At 38.7% G+C, this 24,479-nt stretch overlaps 1 pseudogene; it reads left to right on the forward strand.

Annotated features, from left to right (window-relative positions):
* Positions 1–24,479, forward strand: part of LOC110308481 — a 48,383-nt pseudogene that overhangs the window by 3,071 nt on the left and 20,833 nt on the right.

Below are 24,479 nucleotides of genomic sequence, written 5' to 3' on the forward strand. Positions count from 1 at the left end.
AACCAGTACCCCAGAGCTCTTGACTCTAGCTGCATATGTATCAAAAGATGGCCTAGTCGGCCATCACTGGAAAGAGAGTCCCATTGGACTTGCAAACTTTATATGCCCCAATACAGGGGAATGCCAGGGTCAAAAAGTGGGAATGGGTGGGTAGGGCAGTGAGGGTGGGGTATGGGGGACTTTTGGAATAGCATTGGAAATGTAATTGAGGAAAATACGGAATTAAATATATATATATAAAGAATGGAAGGAGCTACTGGGAAAATTGATGCTGGTTAGCTGGAGCTAAGAATTAGCAATGATTAAGAAGAGACCAGCATCACTGAGTTGAATTCTGGGAGTTGTTTTCTGGGAGCACAAAGAAGCTGTGTTCCAGAGATAGCCAAGGTTGTACCTCTTGCTGCAGCTGGACTTGATAATGTGTAAGAGTCACCCAGGTGGTACTGGTTTTGAAGGCATGAAGGGGTCATGAAGAACAGCTGAAGCTTGGCACTGTGAGAGGTCATCGAAGGTCATTGGAGAAGGTGTAGCCTCAGCTGTAGTTGATGGCCCAGGACTGAAGTGGTCAGACAAAGGATATGATGCTTGGCACCATGAAGAGAGCCTATGAGAGGCTATTGGTGAAGCCTAGTTGGAGTGGAAAGCCCCAGTGTATTGAAGATTCCAGAGCCATGAAATACATGCTGAGGAAACCTGCTAACAGGGAGTGGAACTAGCCCAGGAGAAAGCAGTTTGTGCAGTCAATGAAAAAGGAATGGAGATCTGAAGACTGCTTTGACATCAGCCATGGAGATGCAAAGTTTGGAGTTTGCCCAGATGGTTTCCTGCCTTGCTTTGGAGATTTCAGTTAATAAGTTGAATGAATCTCAGAGGAGCTCTTGAACTTTGGACTTTTAACATTGTTGAGACTGATATAGATTATGAGGACTTTGAAAGTTGGACTAAATGCATTTGCATTATGCTATGTTTAAGTATGGCCCCATAGACTCATGTTTTTGAACAAGTCTATTAGGGCCAGGGAGTGGAATGTGATGGTTTGTATATTCTTGGACCAAGTAGTGGCACCATTTGAAGGTGTGGCCTTGTTGGAATAGGTGTGACCTGGTTGGAGTACGTGTGTCACTGTGGGTGTGAGCTTAAGACTCTCATCCCAGTTGCCTGGAAGTCAGTCTTCCAGCCTTTGAATGAAGACATAGAACTCTCAGCTCTGCCTGTGCCATGCCTGCCTGGATGCTGCCATGCTCCCACCTTGATGATAAAGGACTGAACTTCTGAACCTGTAATCCAGCCCCAAGTAAATGTTTTTTTATAAGACTTGCCTTGGTCATGGTGTCTGTTCACAGCAGTAAAACCCTAAGACAGCAACTAAATGTAATCTTATTTAAAAGCTAAATCTGCCATTGTATTTTCCCAGTCTTCTTTCACATCTATTATTACTCTCATCTGTTTTCACCTACATTGATTTGCCACAATATCATTTGCTTTCATCTTTTCAAAAATTATAGCCTCAGAAAAATGCAAAACATGAACATATGTCAAGGCAGTTTTCAATGTTGAAAATAATATCCCTTTTATTTACATGTTCGTTGACCAGCTTTTGCCATTAGTGTTTGTGAGCCCATTCTCTTAGAATACTTCAGAATCCAATGTCCCAAACTAATCTATCCACCTCTCAGGTATCTCTTGGATGCTTGTGAAATGTTAGCTCTCACATTTTTGAGATGCTCCAACCCTTTGAAAGGCAGTAGTTTATATTCAACATTGTATATATTTGTATTTAAAACATATGCTTCTGGAACCACAAAATTTTATTTTGCTACCTACTTTAACTTCTTCAATCAATTTGGATATATTTCCAAAGCTTTGAAAACTTATTGCCAAGGTTGAAATTCAGAAATGAATTAAATATAACACTATGAAATTTTTTATGGTTGCTTTTAAGGCTTTGGTCAAATCATTGAATGTTCATTGGCAAAAATCCTCTGCACAGTTGTAACATTTAGCTGGATTCTGAAGTATTCTAAGAAGAATGAGTAGAGTCATGCATGTTATACAGGATAAGCAAGGACTAGACAAAAATGATATTTGGTGATATAACAACAATTCTACTTTTTTGAAAAATGTGTCTTCCCCCTATGGATTTCCAAAGATTACCTTTCACTCAAAGCAGATGACAGCACTAATTATTCCAACAGAAGTGCAGGCAATCTAAATTAATTGTTCTCATAGATTAGCAAATAACACACTATGTAGACAGTATGAACTAAATACGAAATTATGAAACTGTATTCCAGGAGTCTTTGGTAAATTTATTAGAGATTCATGAGCATGCAAATTACTAACCTCAGCTCAGTAACATAGGTGATGCTAAACAAGAAATACTGAATCTAAAGGGAAAATGAAGATAAGTGCATGTGAGACCAAAAAGTTTATGCGATGTTTCATGGAAATGACCACCTTGAGATAGATGGAGTTTTCAAATTTTATTTTTAACAGTATTTGTATTATATTGAGCTATTTTCATGTAATTGTGTAACTGTACTTTTGACCTATCCACTTGTAAAAATACAATGCTTGAAATTTTACCTGTAACAATAAGAGTCAAAATAAAAGGATACAAATAAGGAAGCAACCACACAAATTATTACTACAGAAAATCATCCCTCCACATCCTTTTTAATCCTACTTCTGTGAATAGCAGACAATTCATGGATTATAATAATCCTGCTTCAGCTTTTATATAGCACAAACAGGAGCACAGACATACACATACACTAACAAACACACAAATACAAAGAATAAAATCTAGATTCCTCTTCTCTCAGCTTGTCTTCCTCCTTTTAGGACTGACAACTGACCACAGCCCTGAGGTTCCTGGCTGCAACTAGGAACTCTGTACCTACCACAAGGGCACAAATCTAGGTGGACTGGCTGTATGAATTCTCCCTCCAATTTTTGTCCACTCCAGTTGTCTACAGCAAATCAACCTAAAAGCCTAGTACTGGTGATACACTCTATGTCTGGATTCAGTTGGATGAGTCCCCTGCAACATAGCACACCTGTATCTTCCCCAACACCCGACCTAGCCATAGTTGTACGTCTTGTGCACAGACCTAGCCTTTTGAGCTCTCCAAATCATAGCTAGCTTGTACCCCATCCAACATGTAGGTTTTGCCCCTGACATATGTCTATGTATATAGCCAGCCTAGATAGGTCTTAAAACCACATCTTCCAATGGCATAGCAAAACCACAACCCATGCCTCACAGAGTGTACATTGACCTGCTGTTAGACAGCCTAGACTCTAATACAGGACACTCGTTGGAGGAAAGAAGTAAAAATGCTGATGTCTCATCATCAAGACACAAATAATAAGAAATTAGTATGGAATTGAAAAATTCAATAACCCCTTTACAAAAGTAAATGGAAAGCATTAAGTAGATAGAGTAGAAGAAACAATATTAGGATTTGAAGATGAAGTATAGGAATTACGCCACAAAAAAAATTTTTTTAAACCACCTGGCAGAGGATCTAGACTGGTAGCTGATGTTAAGAACATTTTCTGCTCTTCCAGAGGACCAAGTTTTAGTGTCCTATAAACACATAGCTGATCACAACCATCTTTAAGTCCAGTTCTAGAACATTGGATGCCCTCTTCTGGCCACCTGGGGTACTACATTCATATGTTATCTACCATGGGAGAGAAATTGACAGCTATTCATCCAGCAAAGAATTACTACCCAGAACACAGAATGGACTTCAAAAACAAAAAAGGCAACAACAACAACAACAACAAAAATCCAATAAAAATTAGATAGGGTTATGAATGGAGATTTTTTAAATTAAGAAATTAAAAATGATTCATAAATGTCTCAAGAGTTAGTCAACATCCTTGCCAATTTGAGAAATGCAAATTAAAACCAAGCTACTGTTTCGTATCACCCCAATAATTATAACTGAGATCAAGAAAACAGTTGAGGACAAATGCTGGCAAAGATATGGGAAAAGATAAACCTCTGCTCATCATTACTGAAATTGCAAACTGGTGTTGTCACTCTAGAAATCAGTGTGTAGACATCTCAACGACATCAAAATAAATATACCATGTGACCCAGGTATACCACTGCTTCACATTTTCCCAAAAGACACAACATCAACTCCGCAAATACTTCCTTGGGGGTGTTTGTCACTGTTTCATTCCCTGTACTGAAGAAATAGAAACAGCCTTATTTCCTTAACTGATGAACTGACAAAATGTGGTACATATACACAAGGGAATTCTATTTAGCTCTAAAGAGAAATACAGCTATGAAATTTGTAGTAGGTGGATAGAACTAGGAAATGTTATACTGAGTGAGGTCATCTATATCCAGAATAACAAATGCTACATGTACAATCTTATGTGTGCTACCTGGCTCCAAGTGTTTAGGATATTTCTGGAGCCTGGAGCATAGAAAGCAGGAAAGTAAGAAGGGGCGGGGCATAGGGGGTCCAGAAGGAGCTCTAGAGATGGTAAAAGAAGGTTACAGGTTGCAGGTGCTATATAAGAAGAAGTGGGAAAAATGCAGTTTGACTACAGAAGAGTAGGGAGGGAGCACAATACAGAGGGAGAGAAAAGAGAAGGAAAAGTGACAGTAAGGGCCTTGTCCTAGGGATTCACATTACTCTTGTTTGCATAAGTGTGTGTGTGTGTGTGTGTGTGTGTGTGTGTGTGTGTGTGTGATGCAGGTACAGTGCTAGTTGTTATAATGCTCCCTCCCGCCCCCTGAAGCTGACAAACCCTCTGTACCAATGAGAGTCATCCTTTTGCATTCTTGGTCAACAGACTCCAAAGAGTTCCCTAAACAACATAGACTATTGTCATTTCTCTTCATTTCCTCCTTGGTTTTGAAGGTAAGTCCTTATGGTTGGATATCTGCACACGTTGTATACTGGATTAGATGAACTGATCTGGAACTGACTTTGAATACTGCTCACTAGGACTAGCTCTCAAAGTATTACAGGGATTTTTTTGTAAGTCTCCAAGGGAGAGAAGCATTCAATAGCCCTACTCAGCTACAATGGACTATAACAATTACCAGCAAGGGAAGATATTCTTTTTTTTAAGTATTTATTTCATTTACATTTCCAATGCTATACCAAAAGTCCCCCACCCACTCCCCCACCCATCAACTCCCACTTCTTAGCCCTAGCATTCCCCTGTACTGAGGCATAGTTTGCACAACCAATGGGCCTCTCTTTCCACTAATGGCCGACTAGGCCATCTTCTGATACATATGCAGCTAGAGACATGAGCTCCAGGGGGTACTGGTTAGTTCATATTGTTGTTCCACCTATAGGGGTTGCAGATCCCCCCAGCTCCTTGGGTACTTTCTCTAGCTCCTCCATTGGGGACCCTGTGATGCATCCAATAGCTGACTGTGGTGGCATTTACATCTTGGAAGTAACCAACAAAACCAACTGGACTTAAGATCTGCTCAATAGATGAAATATTATCTGGTACTGTAAGCCTAGCCAACTGCTGAGGAATGCTGAAATCATAGAACTTAGAGAATTGACCACTGCTACATTCCTAGTGCATTTAGAATGCAGTTTTAACTGGATTCTAAAAATGTATACTTATACCTACAGATAAGTGGAGCTCTTACTCCTCATCAGAAAAGCTTCTTTTGCAGTACATAGGAACAGTTGCAGCAAGCTACACTGGTAAAAATTTATAGAACAATAGACCTTGGTGTGCTCAGTTCCAATTCATTCATTTACAGCACAGTCCCCATACCCAAGGGCTCAGGGAACATTGCCAAGGACCAGCCTAGGCTTGGAGAGGAGCTCCTGAGAGGAAGGATATCCTTTATGGTTTACTTGGGGCTTCAAAGCTAAAACTGTACATTACTTCCCTTATAATGTAACAGCTTTTAAGCTCATGGATAGGTCTGTCAGTAATCTGGAGCACAATTATAAAACTCAACTGAATGATAAATATACTTATGAAAAGCCTTCCTTTCCAAAAGAAACAGCCATCACCTGGTATCCTCCAGGCTTGGTCTCTTTGATGATGCACCCACATTTTCTTTGTACAGTTTGTCTTTCTTGGTCATATTTGTTTAGACTGTTTGCTGCCACATATAAGGTAATTCTTTTGTGCCCCAGAGGTATCAGTAAACAAATCTAGGGCCCCATGTTGCAGCTCCTTTTTTGTGCTACATTAGAGAACAAGGGGAAACCTGGAGCTCACACAGTAAACCCACAGCTCCATTCAGATTAGGTGCAAAGACTGTGTTTAATCAAACTGTATAGGACCTTCATCCAGAGATGTTTATGTTATACATAGATAGCTTCCATATGTTTTACTGCCTGTTAATGTTAATGGATCATGGTTCTTCAACCTTGATATAGAGGCTTTGCATAGAGCTACTCTGGATCTCAGGAGTAGATTTAAAAGATTTGATGCAGCCTTGATATTGAAGACCCCAGTCTTAATAGGTGTGATTTCTAGTTTTACCTTATCCACTACATCTTTGGTTAAACAGATTCACATAGCACCTCATGTAGATCAGTTATTAACCAAAAAGACCCCCAGAGCTCCCAGGAACTAAACCACCAAAGAGCACACATGGAGCAACCGACTTAAGGCTCCAGCCCCATATATAGCAGAGGATGGCCCTTGGTCCTGTGAAGGCTTGATGTCCCAGTGTAGGGGAATGCCAGAGCTGGGAGGCTGGAGTGGGTGGGGGTAGCACCCTCATAGAAGAAGAGGGAGGGGATGGAATAAGGGATTTCCAGAGGGGAAAGCTAGAAATGGGATAACATTTGAAAAGTAAATAAAATATCCAATAAAAGGGCAAAAGGTGTTAATAGTACTCATGATTGAGGACAATATTTACAGGGACCTTCAAGATAAGCTTAGTGCTCTATAGGAAGCAGTTCTATTCATGGGAAATCACATTCAAAATATTAAGGTCAGGCTCTCAATGCAATGCCATTCACTGTTTCACTGGGTCTGTATAACATGCCTTGGAATATGCCTCTGAACATGACTAGTCTAAAATTGAATCTCATTTAAAGAGGATTGGAAACTATTCTAATTTGGCTTTGGATACAAATTCCCTACATCATAAGCTCATGAATGGCAGTAACTCGAGAGTGGAATCCACTCCTGTTCAGGAAGTGTATGCAGGTTTTGCCTCTGCTGTGCATGAGCACACTCTCTCATCTTCCAGAATGACTTTGCTCATAAATGGAGAAATTGCAGTTGGTTTATTCTTAATAGTTTTATTTCTCCTTCCAGTCTGCATCAAGCAAGTCAAGAACTCAGTAACTGCATTCACAGTCAACACTCACACTCAAAAAATTCAAACAAAAAGGGGAAATCCTGCCTTTTTGCCTGTGGAGGGACAGTTTTGCATGGTTCCCATCCCTGGAACAGAGCCATCAGGCCATGGGTCTCCATGAGTGTTGATGGTTGCTAGGCATGAGGTGTGTGTGTGTGTGTGTGTGTGTGTGTGTGTGTGTGTATTCATGTTCTTCCTTTGTAAAATATTCCCCCAGCCAAGGTTATTGGGAGATATTTTGACTCCCAATAACCATGATAATCAGAGGCAATACAAGTCCTAAAAAGGGGGGTATATCTATGTCCTTAGCATAAACCGTAAACACTGTGAACTTAAGAACAACCCTTAAAGGTGTGTGAAACATAAGTTCAAAACATATAATTTCTTAACTATGCAAAATGTAAGGATGCAATATAAATTGTAAAGGAGCTTAATGGAAACCAGAGACAGCTGCACTGTGTACCATCTAGTCAGAAAGATAAAAAGGCAAACAAATACAAAGGTTGGTATATTTCTGAGTTTAAGGTCAGCATGGGAAAGAACTAGTTTGGGCCCAGGCATGTTAAGATTGGTTATTTCAGGATGGGATCCCACCCAGCTAAACTTATTGTCTCTGTTTACAAAGGCAGGCAGATCTCTGAAATTCTTTGCAATGTTAAAAAAAAAAAAAAAGAATGTGCTTGCTGTCTTTTTCTGAGAATCAGGGGTCAGGGGTCACAGAATGTTGACTTGTCTAAGTGAGGATGCTTCAGTGGCATTTAGAAGAGGGAAGAAAATAATTATGGGACACAGAGGGAGGTTATGATAATCATGGGACCTGGATGGGAGAGGGGAAAGAGGAACAGGATAAGGTATGGGGGAGCAGGAGAGAAGTCCAGAGAGCCATCAGAATTAATGGAAATATGCAGTCTCAGGGGATGGGAGGTTGGGGGACCTTCTAGAAAATACCAGAGATCAGGGAGGTGAGAGACTCTCAGGACTCAATGAGGGTGACCTTAACCAAAATGCCCAACAGTGGGGAGAAGGAACTTGAACAGCCTACCTCCAATAGATGGGCAGGGCCTCAAGTTAGAGGGATAGAGTTACCAAACCACAGTCAAAAATTTTGACCCAGAATTGTTTCTGTCTAAAATAACTGAAGGATCAAAAATAAAGAGATTGAAGGAAAGGCAGTCCAGTGACTGGCACAACTTGTGATCCATCCTAGGGAAGGGAGGGGCACCAAGGCCTGCCACTTACTGATGCTATGTTTTGCCCTAGGTTCAGTGACCTATATTGCCTCTGAGTTTTGGTTCCATTAACTGGGTTGTATATGGGTTCCACCTTATGGATATGGCCTTAAAAGCAATAAAAGATAGCTGGTTTCTCTCATATCATTTGAGTCACTATTGCATTAGAGGGTATATCTTGCAGGCAGGTTGTAATTGTAGCATATGTGGTTCATGGCTGTGTAAGACTGAAGTTTATTTTCTTATTTGTAGAATCTGTAACAACTTGCAGCACTGTTCATGCTAATCAGCAGTGAAGCTTAGAGTTCAGCTCTAGCTCAACTTCCCCATGTTCCATGATATAATTATGTGTTATCTTAAAACATAGGGTCATCTATCAGGTTGAAATGGGTAACCAGTATCACTTTCAGTATCCTGCTATTTTTGAGGAGGTCTAGAGAACCCTTCAGCCAGTGACCCAACAAGATGTAACCTATTCCTGGTAGTGAGTGCTTCCATTTAAAATAAATATATATACAAGAATTTTACAGTGATGGGTTTCTATATGGCCTTTCAAATGCCTTTACTGTTAGATATTTCTTTCCATACTTCTTCCTCTACATTTTCCCCTTTCTAATTTCCTATTACCCCTCTCCTTCCTTGAAAGATCCCCTTTACCAGATTTGCCACTTACTAGCTACCTAACCTGTAAGTACTATAAATGAGACACACATAAAGCAAGATTAAAATCTGATATACACATAGAAGAGAAAACATGCATTCTTTCTGTATTTGGACCTGTGGTACATCTCTTAGGATGTTTGTTTTCAGTTCCATTCATTTACCTATAAGTTTCTTACTTTTATTTTTTTTTAACTTGAATAAGAATCCATTGCATGGCCTGGCATGGTGGCGCATGCCTTTGATCCCAGCACTTGGGAGGCAGAGGCAGGCAGATTTCGGAGTTTGAGGCCAGTCTGTTCTACAGAGTGAGTTCCAGGACAGCCAGGGCTATACAGAGAAACCCTGTCTCAAAAGACAACAAAAACCCAAACAAACAAACAAAAACAAACACACAAAAATAATCCATTGCATGAATGTACCACAGTTTCATGTGCATTAATCACTGATGGACATCTAGGCTTTTTCCAATTTCTGGATATTAGGAGTAAAGCAACAATGATCTTGCATGAGTAATTGTCTTTTTAGTAAGATGTAGACTCCTTTGTGTATACTCTCAAGAGTGGTATTGTTGAATCTTTTGTTAATTCAATTTTCAGCTTTTTAAGGAACCTGTGCTATGACTTCCACAGTTGCTGTAGCAGTTTCTACTTCTACCATCAATGAACCCTATTTTCAATTGGGCTATATATTTTATTGATGTTTAACTCTTTGATTTCTTTTTATATTGTAAATACTAACCTTCTATCCCATTTTGTAAGCATCCTTTTCTCTAGAATGTTGGTCTCCTTTGCTGAGCAGAGTGTTTTGTGTTTGACCACTGTTTAAGAATAGAACTGGCAGGGCGTGGTGGCACAAGCCTTTAATCCCAGCACTCAGGAGGCAGAGGCAGGCGGATTTCTGAGTTCGAGGCCAGCCTGGTCTACAAAGTGAGTTCCAGGACAGCCAGGGCTATACAGAGAAATCCTGTCTCGAAAAACCAAACAAACAACAACAACAAAAAAAAAATGGAATAAAAAGAATAGAACAGCTTGATTTATTTGAACCTAAAATAAACGAAGCTCCCTTTCATTGGATTTTTACTTTCATTCATAAATTCATCTTGCCATAAATTCTTGTGCCTCTTTGAGGCTTCTTCTTTATTCTCTCAGATTTATAACAATGTGCTGGTATCCCCAAGTATTCTTTATATCTACCTCAATCAATAATTATTGGTTTGGGATTCCTTCTGTTTCCAACATCTTCTACTGGTCTAACTTTGAATACCATGTTGATATAATTATATTCCAATTGTAGCCGATTTGCTTTCTTGAACTGAAATACAACACTTTTTTGTTTTGTAACAGAATATACAAAGATTCTAAGAGTGACATACAGCTTAGAGATCTCTATAAACACACAAACAACATTACTGGTGCCATAGTTTCATCTTTACTATCTGTACAATATTTTTCACATCACGAAGCAGGAAGCCCCTAAAATAAGGAGATTATTTCCCAATTTTTATATTGATATATATATATATATATATATATATATATAAATCTCAGCTTTCTCTGTGCATCACTTTTCTATGACATCATCACTAAATTAAAGAGTAGTAGTAAAAAAGGCTGGGCCTCTTGGTAGTGTTCCTGATTTTAGAATATTTGTTGTTAGATTTTTTCTTTATTGAAAATAGATTTTTTTCTCATACAATATATCCCAGCCACAATTTCCCATCTCTCTACTCCTCCCAGTTTCCAATACTCACCCTACTCTCCAGTTTCACTCCCCTTTAATTTTCCTCTTCAGATAAGAATAGACCTCTAAGAATCCACAACCAAATAAGACAAAGCAAGATGCAATAGAACAAGGCAAAAGCCCTCATATTGAGGCTGGACAAGGCAATCTAAGAGGAGTAAAATAACCTGTTTGATTGTTTGTTTGTTTGTTTGTTTGTTTTATTTACATTCCAAATGTTGCCCCCTTTCCCAATCCTTCCCCCAAAAGTTTTTCACCCCATCCTCTTTACCTCTAAGAGGGTACTTTCCACCCCATTTGTCCACCACTCTCACCCAACCATGCAACCCCAGCTCACCCCTCTTCAAATCCCCCTTCCCTGAGGCATCAAGGCTTGATAGGATTAGGCACATCCTCTTCCACTAAGGCCAGAAAAGGCAGTCTTATGCTACATATGAACCAGGGGCCACGGACCAGTCCAGGTATGCTATTTGGTTAGTGGCTTAGTATCTGGGAGTTCCCAAGGTTCTAGATTAGTTGAGACTATCAGTCTTCCTATGAGGTTGCTCTCCCCTTCAGCTCCTTCAATCCTTCCCCTAATTCTTCCATAGGGCTCCCCTATCATAGTCCAGTGGTTGTCTGTAAGTATCTGCATCTGTCTCAGTAAGTTGCTGGTAGAGTTTCTCAGAGGACAGTAATGCTAGGCTCCTATCTGCAAGCACAACATGCCATCAGTAATAGTGCCAGGATTTGGTGCCTGTCCATGGCATAAATCCCAAGTTGGTCTGGTCACTGGATGGCTTTGAGGAAAAGAATCCTAAAAGTAGGCAAATTATCAAAAATGAACCTGCATGTACTGGAAGAAGTCCAACAAAAACATTGAGCTAACTAAGCCAACAGTTATAACATAAACACAAACGATCTGGTGCTAGTCTTTTTTGATGCAAGAAGGCTATGGGAAGAGAAATCTGGACACCAATCCTGCCATACACTTCTTGACTTACAAGTCTTTCGTGTAATATGTGCTAAGACAATGATGGCATAGAATTTGTTTGAGTGGCCAACTAATGTTTTGTTTAACTTGAGGTCCATTGTTCAATAGGGAGCCAATGTCCTACACTGTCTGAGTGCTCAGAACTTAGGGTACAGTAAAAAATAACAGGCAAAAAAATCAGTTAAATGTTTCTTAAAGATATTCTGCTATACTCATAAACCTGTGCATTGGCCAATCATATCAGAAAAACTTCCTTTGGGAGTAGATGGAAATCGTTACAGAGACACCCCCACCCCACCCCCAAGTCAGACATTATACAGAGAGAGTCTAAATTGAAGGTTTTCATCATGGCCCTCTTCTTAGAGATCAGGGTACGCTGATGGTTGTAGAAGAAATGTTAAAAACACTGTGTCAGAGGAGAACATGGCCAACCTAATCAAGGCTCACATGGACTCACAGTGAGTGAAATAGCAAGCTAGGGGTCTGTAGCCTGTTTTTCATCTTTATCATCATGCTGTCTAAATATACTTCTTGTATTTCTAATATACATCTTTTGCTGTGTTATATTTGTATCTCTCTTCCCCTAATTTTATGAGTGGTTTTTCCTTTATTTACATTTCAAATGTTATCCCCTTTCCTACGTTCCTCTCCAAAAATCCCCTATCCCCTTCCCCTCCCTCTGCTCCCCAACCCACCACTCCTGCTTCCTGGCCCTGGCATTCCCTTATACTGGGGCATAGAACCTTCACATCGACCAAAGGCCTCTCCTCCCATTGATGACTGACTAGGGTACATATGCAGCTAGAGACACAAACCCCACCATGTGTTTTCTTTGGTGGTTTAGTTCCAGGGAGCTCTGGGGTTACTGGTTAGTTCATATTGTTGTTCCTCCTAGGGGCCTGCAAACCCCTTCAGCTCCTTGGGTACTTTCTCTAGGTCCTTCATTGGGGACCCTGTGCTCAGTCCATTGGATGACTGTGAGCATCCACTTCTGTGTTTGCCAGGCATTGGCAGAGCCTCTCAGGGGACAGCTATATCAGGCTCCTGTCAGAAAAATCTTGTTGGCATCTGCAATAGTGTCTGGGTTTGGTGGTTGTTTATGGGATGGGTGCCCAGGTGGGTTAGTCTCTAGATGGTCATTGCTTCAGTCTCTTCTCAGAACTTTATTTCTGTAACTTTGTCTCTGTAACTTTGTCTTTGTAATGAAACTTAACTAGTTTCATTTCCTGGTTACTGTGACTAGTACAAGCAGCAAACATGGATGCCGCCCTGTGGAGTTATAACAAACATAAGCACTAATTAAGTGAAAGGTATCCCATATGATTTGGGCAACAAGGAGAAGGCGTGTGGATTTCAGAATATTCCACCACACCTAAGAGTATCCTGTATGCCTTTTCTTTTTCCCCAGTCCAAGGAGTTTAGGTCCACTTAAGAATGCAGTTTTCCATCTCTGTGTTCTTGAATAAGTTCTCGGGTCTGTTCTACAGAATTAGTTCTAGGGAGCCATGAGCACTGTGACTCTGATCTGCTCCTCATGAGCTCTGTGTTCCCTGATGCAGGTGGATGATCTGAAAGCCAAGCTTGTCACCCAGGAAGTGGAGCTGAGGCAGAAGAATGAAGATACAGACAAGCTGATTCAGGTGGTGGGTGTGGAGACCAGAAACGTGAGCAGGGAGAAAGCCATTGCTGACGAAAAGGAGCAGAAGGTGACCCTGATCATGCTGGAGGTACAGCAGAAACAGAAGGACTGTGAGGAGGACCAGGCTAAAGCCAAGCCAGCCCTTACTGCAGTGCAGGCAGCCCTCAACACTCTCAACAAGGTAGGAAGTCAAACAGGCTCTCCCCTCTCTCCTCTCCCCTCTCCCACCTCCCCTCTCCCACCTCCCCTCTCTCACCTCTCCCCTCTCCCACCTCTCCCACCTCCCCTCTCCCACCTCTCCCCTCTCCCACCTCTCCCCTCTCCCCTCTCCCCTCTCCCCTATGCATGGGTATTTTGTTCCCCCTTCTAAGAAGGATTGAAGTACCCACACTTTGGTCTTCCTTCTTCTTGAGTTTAATGTGTTTTGCAAATTGTACCTTGGGTATTCTAAGCTTCTGGGCTAATATCCACTTATCAGTGAGTGCATATCATATGTGATCTTTTGTGATTGGGTTACCTCACTCACGATGGTATCCTCCAGATCCATCCATTTGTCTAAGAATTATATACTATATATTTTCATAAATTCATTGTTTTTAACAGCTGCATTGTACTCCATTGTGTAAATGTACCACATTTTCTGTATTCATTCCTCTGTTGAGGGACATCTGGGTTCTTTCTAGCTTCTGGCTATTATAATTCCAATTCTCCTCAAACTATTCTACAAAATAAAAATAGAAGTACTCTACCAAATTATTTCTATGAAGCTACAATTACTCTGATACCTAAATCACACAAAGACCCAACAAAGATAGAAAATTTCAGACCAATTTCCCTTATGAATATCAATGCAAAAATACTCAATAAAATTCCCACAAACCGAATCCAAGAACACATCAAAACAATCATCCATCAAGACCAAGTAGGCTTCATCTCAGGGATGCAGGGATGGTTCAATATACAGAAATCAATCAATGTAATCCACTATATAAACAAATTCAAAGACAAAAACCACATGATCATCTCATTAGCTGCTGAGAAAGCATTTGACAAAATCCAACACCCATTCATGATGGGTGGGGGTGGAGCACCCTCATAGAAGCAGGGATGGGGAATGGTATAGAAGGGTTCCAGAGGGGGAAACCGGGGAAAAGTGGATAACACTTGAAACATAAATAAATAAAATATCCAATTTGAAAAAAGCACCAGTTAGGTAACAAACATCTGTAGGACTGTCATAGAGTTCTCCAGAATGCAGTATATGTTTTGACTATGTATCCAATGTATTGTACGATTTATTCATGTGCTCAATAATCAAAGGATGGAAGAGAAAATAGTTCCACTCACTGTATTCTCACAACCTTAACTTCTGCTGAACTAGATGCTTGTATTGTCTTTTTTGTTTTGTTTTGTTTACCAAAGTGTAGAGGACTCCAGCCAGAAAACACAGAAACATTCCATTGAGCTGGAAACTCAGACTTCCCCATGGCCACTTTGGGTTTCTGGTGCCCTTAGGCCCACAGGCTGAGAAGGCAATAATAGAATTAGGAAGGGTGATTGATCCAGATTACCAAGGGGAAATTGAATTGCTTCTGCACTATGGGGGTAAGAATGATTATTTCTAGAGTGCAGGAGAACCTTTAGGGCATCTCTTGATATTACCATGGCCTGTGATAAAAGTCAATGGAAAACTACAACCCAATGCAGACATGATAACAAAGGACTAAGACCCTTCAGTAATAAAGGTATGAATCATTTGTCTAAGAACAAAAACAAAACAGGCTAAAGAACTGAGAATAGATGAATGCCAAATAGGTAATAGAGAAATTTAGTTATAGAAATGTCAGTTAAGAATACATGACCAGCTGCATAAATGAGAATAATAATTATATACATATATATCATAATATATATAATATATGCTAAGTATGTATATATAACATTATTAATTATTTCTATTTTGTATATAATACATAATTTATATATTTGTATTTAATATATGATATAAATATATTATATATATAATCTTTATATATATAAATATTTATAATTATAATTGACATGTTTCTCTCCTGCTTTGTTAAAAAGGAGTTTCTGCGGATATTTGTGTTTTCTTTCCTCGATTTCTTTATCATATAATATAACATAAGTTGAGATAATATCAGTGATTATCACATTTAAGTTTTTATATACTAAAGTAATGTTCTTCAAGGGGCATTTCCACCTATCCTAAAATATGTAATATGTTTGCATTGTACATGGAATAGTCAAATCATATTAGGCATAATAATGATCTAGTTACTGCTTTTTATTTTGAAATTAGTCATGGCATAAAGAGATATGGTTGTATGTTGAATTGACAAAGGGTGACCTTGTGATAGCTCTTGTCTCATTTTCAAAGAAAAACATAAGTTTTTCATAAATTTCCCATTTTGAGGTGGTACTGTGCACTCTGGTCACACCATGAGTGGTCCCTATAAGATATCTGTTCTTATCAGTGTACTCTGGGTTGAAAATGTACACTGTAAGTCTGATGTGGGATGTTTTTCACATCTACACAACCTCAGTTTTTTTTTTTCATGTCTCTGTCCCCACATCCATGCACAGCTTGTTCACTGCCCCAACTGTATTTCAGAAATTCCATGAATTTTATTCACTTACCTAAGACATTCAACTAGACAGAAATCAGAAAGTATTTTGAGGACAGAAATTGGTGATAAACACATTGTGGTCAAAGGCTTTTCCTAGAGTCTGTCAGATATAAGGATCCAAGTGACATAGCCAAGTTCTATAGTGAAAATAACACAGGTCTCACAATTAATCTTAGCCAGTCCAAAGCAATGGGATCTCCTTACATCAAGGCATCTTAGTAGTCCTGGGTGTGCCTCAAAATTAGAAAGACAAGTGCTTTGTAGACACCTACAGAATTTATCACAGCTATGATAAAAAACCTAACAAAACAAACTGTAGCACAAAGAAGTTTTTTGTGCATTATGTTGCAATGGGTCAAAGTTCATCATAGCAAAGAAGAGGTGGCAGCAGGTCACAATGTTTCTACAATGAAGAAGCGATAGGTAAATATCTTTCATCTTTTATTCTTTCTGAGACACGGTACATGAAATGATTCTGTACTTAGGACTACATTTAAGTCATATATGCATCTAACCATTTGGGGGCCTAATTCACATGTAACTTCATGAAACTGCCATGAAAATCATAATTTTCCTTTAGAACATAGGGAAAAATTGTACTGTGTAACCCAGCTGTGTCATTTCTGAGCATATAGCCAAAGATCTCCATATTTTACTACAGAGATGCATCTTCATCCATGTCACTACAGCTTTATTCATAGCATCTATAAATGGAAAGAGACTAGTTGTCTAGTTACTATTGAACATATGAGAAAAATGTTATACCCAAGGGAAATGCTGAGATTTCAATTGAGGGAGGAAAGTGGAGCACACATGATTTGAAAAGAACTGGACAAGTCATGAATCACAAAGAATTAAAATGAGGGGATGGGAGAAAATGTTGAAGCAAGAAGAGATATTGAAACACTAAAGAACTCTGGAAGGGCTATGTAAAACTCTATAATTTTAGTAGCCTCATAAAATATATATGTATTTTTATATCAAAGGGGTATATGTGGAGTTATGCTATAAACTGGCATAATGTCTCCCAATACAACATTGACAATCAAACAAACAAACAAACAAACAAAACCGGTGCCAGCTGTGGATTTTGTCTCTTTGAAGTGTTCGTCAGGGATGTACCATAAATCCCCTAAATACTACAGATTGTATTTATTGTTCTTAGTTGCTGTGCTGGCTAATTTGTTGTTGTTGGGGGTGGCTTTGTCTTTTTTTTTTAATGTCAACTTGATACAAGCTAGACTAATAGAGGAGCACAGACCCTCAAACTGAGATGTTTTTATAATACCAGGCTGTATGCAAACCTGTGGGACATTTTCTTAATTTTTGATTTATGTTGAAAGGTCCAGACCATTTTGGGAGGAGCCACCTCTGTGCTGATGGTCATGGGTGTTATAAGCAAGATAAAGAAACCACTAGAAAACAATTAGTCTGCATCATCCCCTGCCTCGAGATTCCATCTCTGTTTAAGTTCCCACTCTAACTGCTTTCAGTTGTTACCTGTTTGTTATATGGAAGCATATAAACACTTTCCTCTCCAAGTTGCTTTTGTTCATATCTTAATCACAGCAATAGAAACTCTCAGTATAGCAGTTATCCTGCAGAAAATAATGATAAAACCAATTGCTGAAGACACCACATGCTAGACTCATAAACCATGAAGAATTCAATCATGTATTGACTGGAAATCTCACTTGTATTAGCTATCATTCATGGTGCCAAAACTTGCTCTTGTATTCTGTTGATGGAGGAACATAATCAATAGTCTTACACAAAAATGAACCGTGTGGACTATGAAAAGGACTAGTCTGGCAATATATTAACTCTGCTGTTATAGAGGCATGAATGCTATGGGACTGAGCAACCTTTATATGATTAGAGATAAGGACTCCCCCCTCAAGATGAAATGCATCACTAGTACTGTGAACTGAGCTTTAAACCTATAGCTAGATATAATAAAGGCCATAAATGAGGCTTATTTCTACTAAGTAGACAGAGATTTAACTGCCCCCACAATAGCTTATCTTTATAAACATAGATCAGTGAAATTCTCAACTCACATCATTAAAATTTCATTTTGCAGTAGTGAAGATTAATACAAAGGCTTACAAGTGGTCAGAGTGCAGAGAATAAAAGGCTATTAGTGCTCCACTCTGAAGAAAAATGTATATCACACTCAAATTTAGTATTCATGGATGAGGTGGTGACAAAATGTAAGAGTCAGAGGAATTTTAGAACTCTCAAGAAATATTGATTTCCAGATATGGAAGGGTAGTTGCACAAATGAATTCACAATGTCCTGGACTACATACATAAGATATTCACAAGGTCAAGTCAGCTAAAATTCTCACATGAAAGAAAGAGGAGCTCACTACCACTGGCTGAGGAGCTAATGTCATTTTTATGGTTATGGTTCTGATAGGATACCAAAGTTAAAGTGCACAGCCTCACATCCACGTGTATACTGGCAGTAACAAGTGGATTCAGTGGCTTAAAAACAAGCACATGATGTTATTTTATTGTGTCATAACCATTTGAATACACTTTGATAATTTCTATTACAAATTTGATGATTATGAAAAGTAAAAAATCTGGTGGCCATTTCTGAAATCTATACAGAATTCTGACTAAATTATGTACTTGGCAGACTTCTTGCTTCCTTGTTCATTCCTTTGATGATACAGAATAGAATAGTATTGCATATTTACTCCCAACTGCTTTGTACCTGGTGAACAAACTAACCTTATGAGTTTAAACATGGTCATATCACAAGAAGTTCAAGGAGGGATCGATGTGCTTTTCTTTAGAATATCTGTTTTTCTTTTTGTGTCACACCAGAGGAGCAGGAAAGGATGTGGTAGACCTTAGCATCAGTAATTGACAATAACTGGACAGTGAATTGGGTCTATAATGCAATACGTCAATATAGATGGGATTAAAAAGAAACATCAAGAAAAGACTCTCAAGAAAGCAATAATTTGGGTGATCAGCTGTAGATTCAATGCAGTTTCTAGTTAAAATTGTACAAAGGACTACATGTAACACCTGTTTTGGAAGACTGTGATATAAGCAGAACAGTTCAGTAAAGCTAGAAAGAGATTCAGGTCTGAGCTTTGAACCTGTTCCTGTGGTGAATGAAATCTATATGAGCCATCACAAATCTAACCCCTGTCAACATAGCATATAACCACACAAATTTTAAGCCAAAATGTTCAACAACTTTACCGTTAAGCCTATAATCTTGTCATAACACATATTCAGTTGAGTTCATTAATAAGTCCTTATAGATTTTACAGTCTTACTCTATTCATAAATCAAATATGCCTTGTGACACTCAAATCAATCTCTTAATTGTGAGATTCTATAAAATCCAAAGGAATAAACACAGTTCTAGTGTACAAAGACAACATCTAGCCTTCAACAGAGTTGGCAAAACTTTTCCCAGAAGACAAGTAACAAAGCATTTATAAAGTGTAGAGTAGAGACTACACATAGAGAGGCCACATGGAAAGGCCACATACTGTCCTACCTGGAGAGTCATCCCACATACAGTTACCAAACCCAGACATTATTGTGGATGCCAAGAAGTGCATGCTGAAAGGAGCCTGATATGGCTGTCTCCTGAGAGGCCCTGCCAGAGCTTTACAAATACAGAGGAGGATGTTAGCAGCCAACCATTGGAATGAGTATGGGGTTCCTAATAGAGGAGTTAGAGAAGAGAATGAAGGAGTTGAAGGGGGTTGCAGCCACATAGGAAGAACAACAATATCAACCAACCAGACCCCCCAGAAATCCCAGGGCCTAAGCCATCAACAAAGGAGTACATGTGGCTCCAGCTTCATATGTAGAAGAGGGTGGCTTTGTCATGCATCAGTGGAAGGAGAGGTCCTTGGTCCTATGAAGGATTGATAGATGGCCCAGTGTAGGGTAATTGAGGGCAGGGAGGTGGGAGTTGGTGGGTGGGTAGAGGAACACACTCATAGAAGCATGGAGAGGGAGGTTGAGATAGAGGTTTTCTGGGAGGGAGGGAAACCGGGAAAGGGGATAACCTTTGAAATGTAAATAAAGAAAATGTCCAGTAAAAAATAAAAATAAATAGGAAAACAGGACAAGAGACAACCACAAAATTACTGAAATATCTCAAGGCGAGTATCTTTAGTTCCCTGTGAGCAGTTCAATGATGAGGCCCTACCTAGTGACAATCCAAAAAATAAATACAATTGCCAGTAGATTACATGCAAAGACTAATAAATGGAAGATACTTTGCAATCTGCTGACATATGTGCTTGTGGAATGAGAGAGCTGACTGAAAGGTTAAAAAAACCCAATAGTATTGCCTTTAATAATTTCAGGCATCATTATGCTAGCTACTGCTATCAAGTGTTACTAAAGGACCTGAACTGCTAACAATTAAGCATTTATCAAGCCATTCCAGATGTACTGACTCATGCAACAGTAGTACAATGCCTATAAGTTCCTCCAAATACATTTGGATTTTAATCAAGCTCATAGATTAAAATCCTGTTTACTAGTCTCAATGTGGCTGAAAATCAGTAAACAAAGATATCCTTGGCTCCAACAGAAAGGCTTTTGACGATTTTTCCTTAAAATGAATATAATTTGCATACCTAAAACCTTCTAAAATTTGCGTTTGCAAAATGCAAAATGCTTTCATTGCCTAGTGTGTACAGTATTTCATAAATACTAAGAAAAACTTATAAAGGTTAGTATGGTTAGGATATAGAACCTGGCCTTATGTTTTAATTTTCAGAAAACATTAAACAATAGTTTCATACATACATCTATACATAAAAAGTGTTGATGAAAATATATCTGGAAATAGAGTAAAGAACTTGGACTTATTTCCTAAGACATTAGATTGCTCTTAGTCTTCATGGAACAAAAATAGTTCTGGTCATTTACATCATGACGTGGACTCTAGTTATGGTCCTAAAATAAGCTAAACTAATCAGATACAGTTAATTTTGTCCTTATAGTAATGAGCGTGTTAGCATTCCTTGAAGGGTAAAAGTCATAGGCTCCTCAATTTGAATTTCAAGCACTACTTCTGTCTGTGACCTACCTGAACACTTCCTTGGGAATGCTGTACTCTATAGGATATATGAAGCTAACTGAAAGCATGACTATATCAAGGACAATTTCTGGATTCTATAGCCAAGCTGAGCTTCTCAGAGATGCTGTTCTCTTTGACTCCACAATGCTCCTGTAAGTAACTATCCATCTTGGTTCATTTAATTAAACTTAAGATGGCATCATTTCTACAGTTTGGCAAGGTTTCTGTTTGGGTGTCATTTGTACCATATGCTGAATGAATAGACATTTCTTTTTGCATAAGCAGTAAAATAACACCAGAAACATGCTTAAAGGGATGTGCTATAGAAAACAATTGTACAATGGAACACACTCTTGAACCATTGGTTCTCAAATGTGGGTCTGTTTACCCTGGAGTCACATAGTAATGTCTAAAGATGGTTTACACTGTCTTAATTGTACTGAAATAGAAAAAAAAGAGCATAGCAGTTGTTTAGTAAATAAAATGAAAATTGCGTCTATACAAGTTCAAGAGACAAAGAAGGCTCAGGAAGAGAAAAAGATCCATCTTGAAAAGTTAAAATAATAAAGGAAACATTGACTGGAATGAGATCACAGGAGATAATTGGTCAAATCTCTACAGGTGCAGGAAAAAGAAAGTAGAATTTTCTGCTTCATAGATCTTCTCTATGAGCTGATTAACCCAAATGAACTCAATTGTATTTTTAATTCTAGGAATAGCAAACAATGCTAGTATGTAGATCTATACAGCTTTTAGAATTTTGTTCAAACAAATTACCCTTTTTATAAACATAACACTATTTTAGTAGTTGCCTGTAATTTTTTAAAAAGTATATTTTTATTAGTTCTTTAAGAATTTTATAAAACAGGTATTAGACCATATTCACCCACCCTCCCCAAAGTCTTCCTAGATACACTCCCCTTCCCTATCCACCCTAATTTGTGTTCCATTTATCCTCCCATCAAGGCCAATTTGTGCAGCCGATATATTCTTGGATATGTGGGCTTCTATTAGAGCATTGCCAGGTTATCAGGGGTAACACTCCTAAAAATGATCCTCTATCCCCCAATAATTAACAAATGCTAATATCATCCTGGATGTAACTTTGTTGTGAGGTGCCCTCTCTGTGCTCAGATTTAATATGACTTGGGCTTGCACATGTCTTGAATATGCATGTTCTAAAAATTGCTGTGAGTTCACATGTGCAAATATTCTGCAATGTATAAAAGATAGTATTTCTTTTTAGTCATTAATCACCTCTGTTCTTTACAGTTTTTCACAGTCTTGTTAAAAAAAAAAAAAAAACACATCATGGCCAAGAAGTAAGTTGGGGAGGAAAGGCTTTATTCAGCTTACACTTCCACATTGTTGTTAATCACCAAAGGATGTCAGGAATGGAACTCGAAAAGGTCAGGAAGCAGGAGCTGACCCAGAGGCCATGGAGGGATGTTACTGGCTTGCTTCCCCTGGTTTTCTCAGCTTGCTTTCTTATAGAACCTAAGACTACCAGTCCAGGAATGGCACCACCCACAAGGTCTCCTCCCCCTTGATCACTAATTGAGAAAATGCCTTACAGCTGGATCTCAGGGAGGCATTTTCTCAACTGAAAATGTGATAACTCCAGCTTGTGTCCAGTTGACACAAAACCAGCTAGTATATATATAATTTTTATATTATATATGGTTAAATAAATATATATTTTAAGATGATATATATTTGATTTAGAGCTGAATATTTTTTCATTCTTATTCTATTAAATATTTGGAGGTATCTCTTAATCACTAATATAGCCTTCTATAAGAGGGCTTAGAGATACATGGATTTATGAGTATAACTCAAAAGTCACTTAGAGTTAATTCATTACTATGTCCACATCACGGAATTATAATTTTATGTTCTCTTCTAGGTTTCATGATATATATGGCCAGACAATGGTGATAGAAATAGGTTTCATATTGTGAAGCTGTTTTTAAAGCCAATCAAAAGTGATTGGTTGCTCCGATAACGTTTATGTCTCTATAGCACCAGAACTCATTTCTTGCCAGGATAATCACTATTGTAGCTCACAGGAAATCATGGCTGGATTAGATTGATGGTTACTTCGCTCCTCTGTTTTGAGCATTCCATCTCCCTATACTATGAAAGTAACCCATAATGATGATTATTCTGGTTTGGAACCAGCTTAATGTCTTTATGTTCTATGACTCAAGTATGTGATGTCTTCAGAAATGGGGTCTTACCCACTTTCAGAGTGTCACAAAAATCATTGACAACAATCTGTAATGTTTGGGGACTTAGGGCCTCACTAGTCAAAACCTCCAATAGATGTAAAATATTCTGAGCACTAGACTTGTTACTTTTTACATTGTGACTCAACTAGTAGGAACATTCTTGTCCCAATATAGTCTAATGAGTATTTTTAATCGTTTTTGTGTATGTGTATATATACATATTTAGGAAGCTTCTATCAAATAGCATTTGATATAATTTTTTTGAAAAAGTTTTTGGTGTTATTTACCCCTCACAGTATTTTCTGCTCTATGCTGCCCTGCCATACTCTAATTTAACCCTTCCTTGCTACAATTCCATTTTAACTCTTTATACCAAAGATTTCTGTTTTTCTTTTCTTGAAAGTCACTTCCCCATGTTGCCTTAGTAATTTCCTGACCTCTGTGTGCTTTCTAACAAAATACACATATTTGATGATTCAATGTTAACATCCACAAGTAAGAGAAAACACAGGATCCTCTCTCCTCCCTCTCCCTCTCCTTTCTCTCCCTCTCCCTCTCCCTCTCCCCCTCCCCTCCCCCTCCCTCTCTCCCTCTCTCCCTTCTCCTGTCCCTCTCCCTCTCCCTCTCCCTCCCCTCTCTCTCTCTGCATGTGTGTGTCTGCCTTACCATACTCTACCTCCATCCACTTATCTGTGAATTTCAAATGCCCATTAACTTAATATCTGAGTAATAGTTCATTGTGAAAATATACCTTCTTTCATCGGTCAGCTGATGGAAATGTAGACTGTTTCAATTCCCTGACTCGTGTATAAAGCAACAACAGAAATATATGATAAGGTATTGCCATGATAGAATATGAAGTCCTTTGCATGTATGTCTGAGAGTGGTATGATTAGTGCCCATGTGATATACAGTGCTTTCAGTTCTTTCAGAAAGCTCCATGCTGGTT

Source organism: Mus caroli, chromosome 13 (assembly GCF_900094665.2).
Source record: "Mus caroli chromosome 13, CAROLI_EIJ_v1.1, whole genome shotgun sequence".
In the NCBI taxonomy this organism is placed as follows: domain Eukaryota; kingdom Metazoa; phylum Chordata; class Mammalia; order Rodentia; family Muridae; genus Mus; species Mus caroli.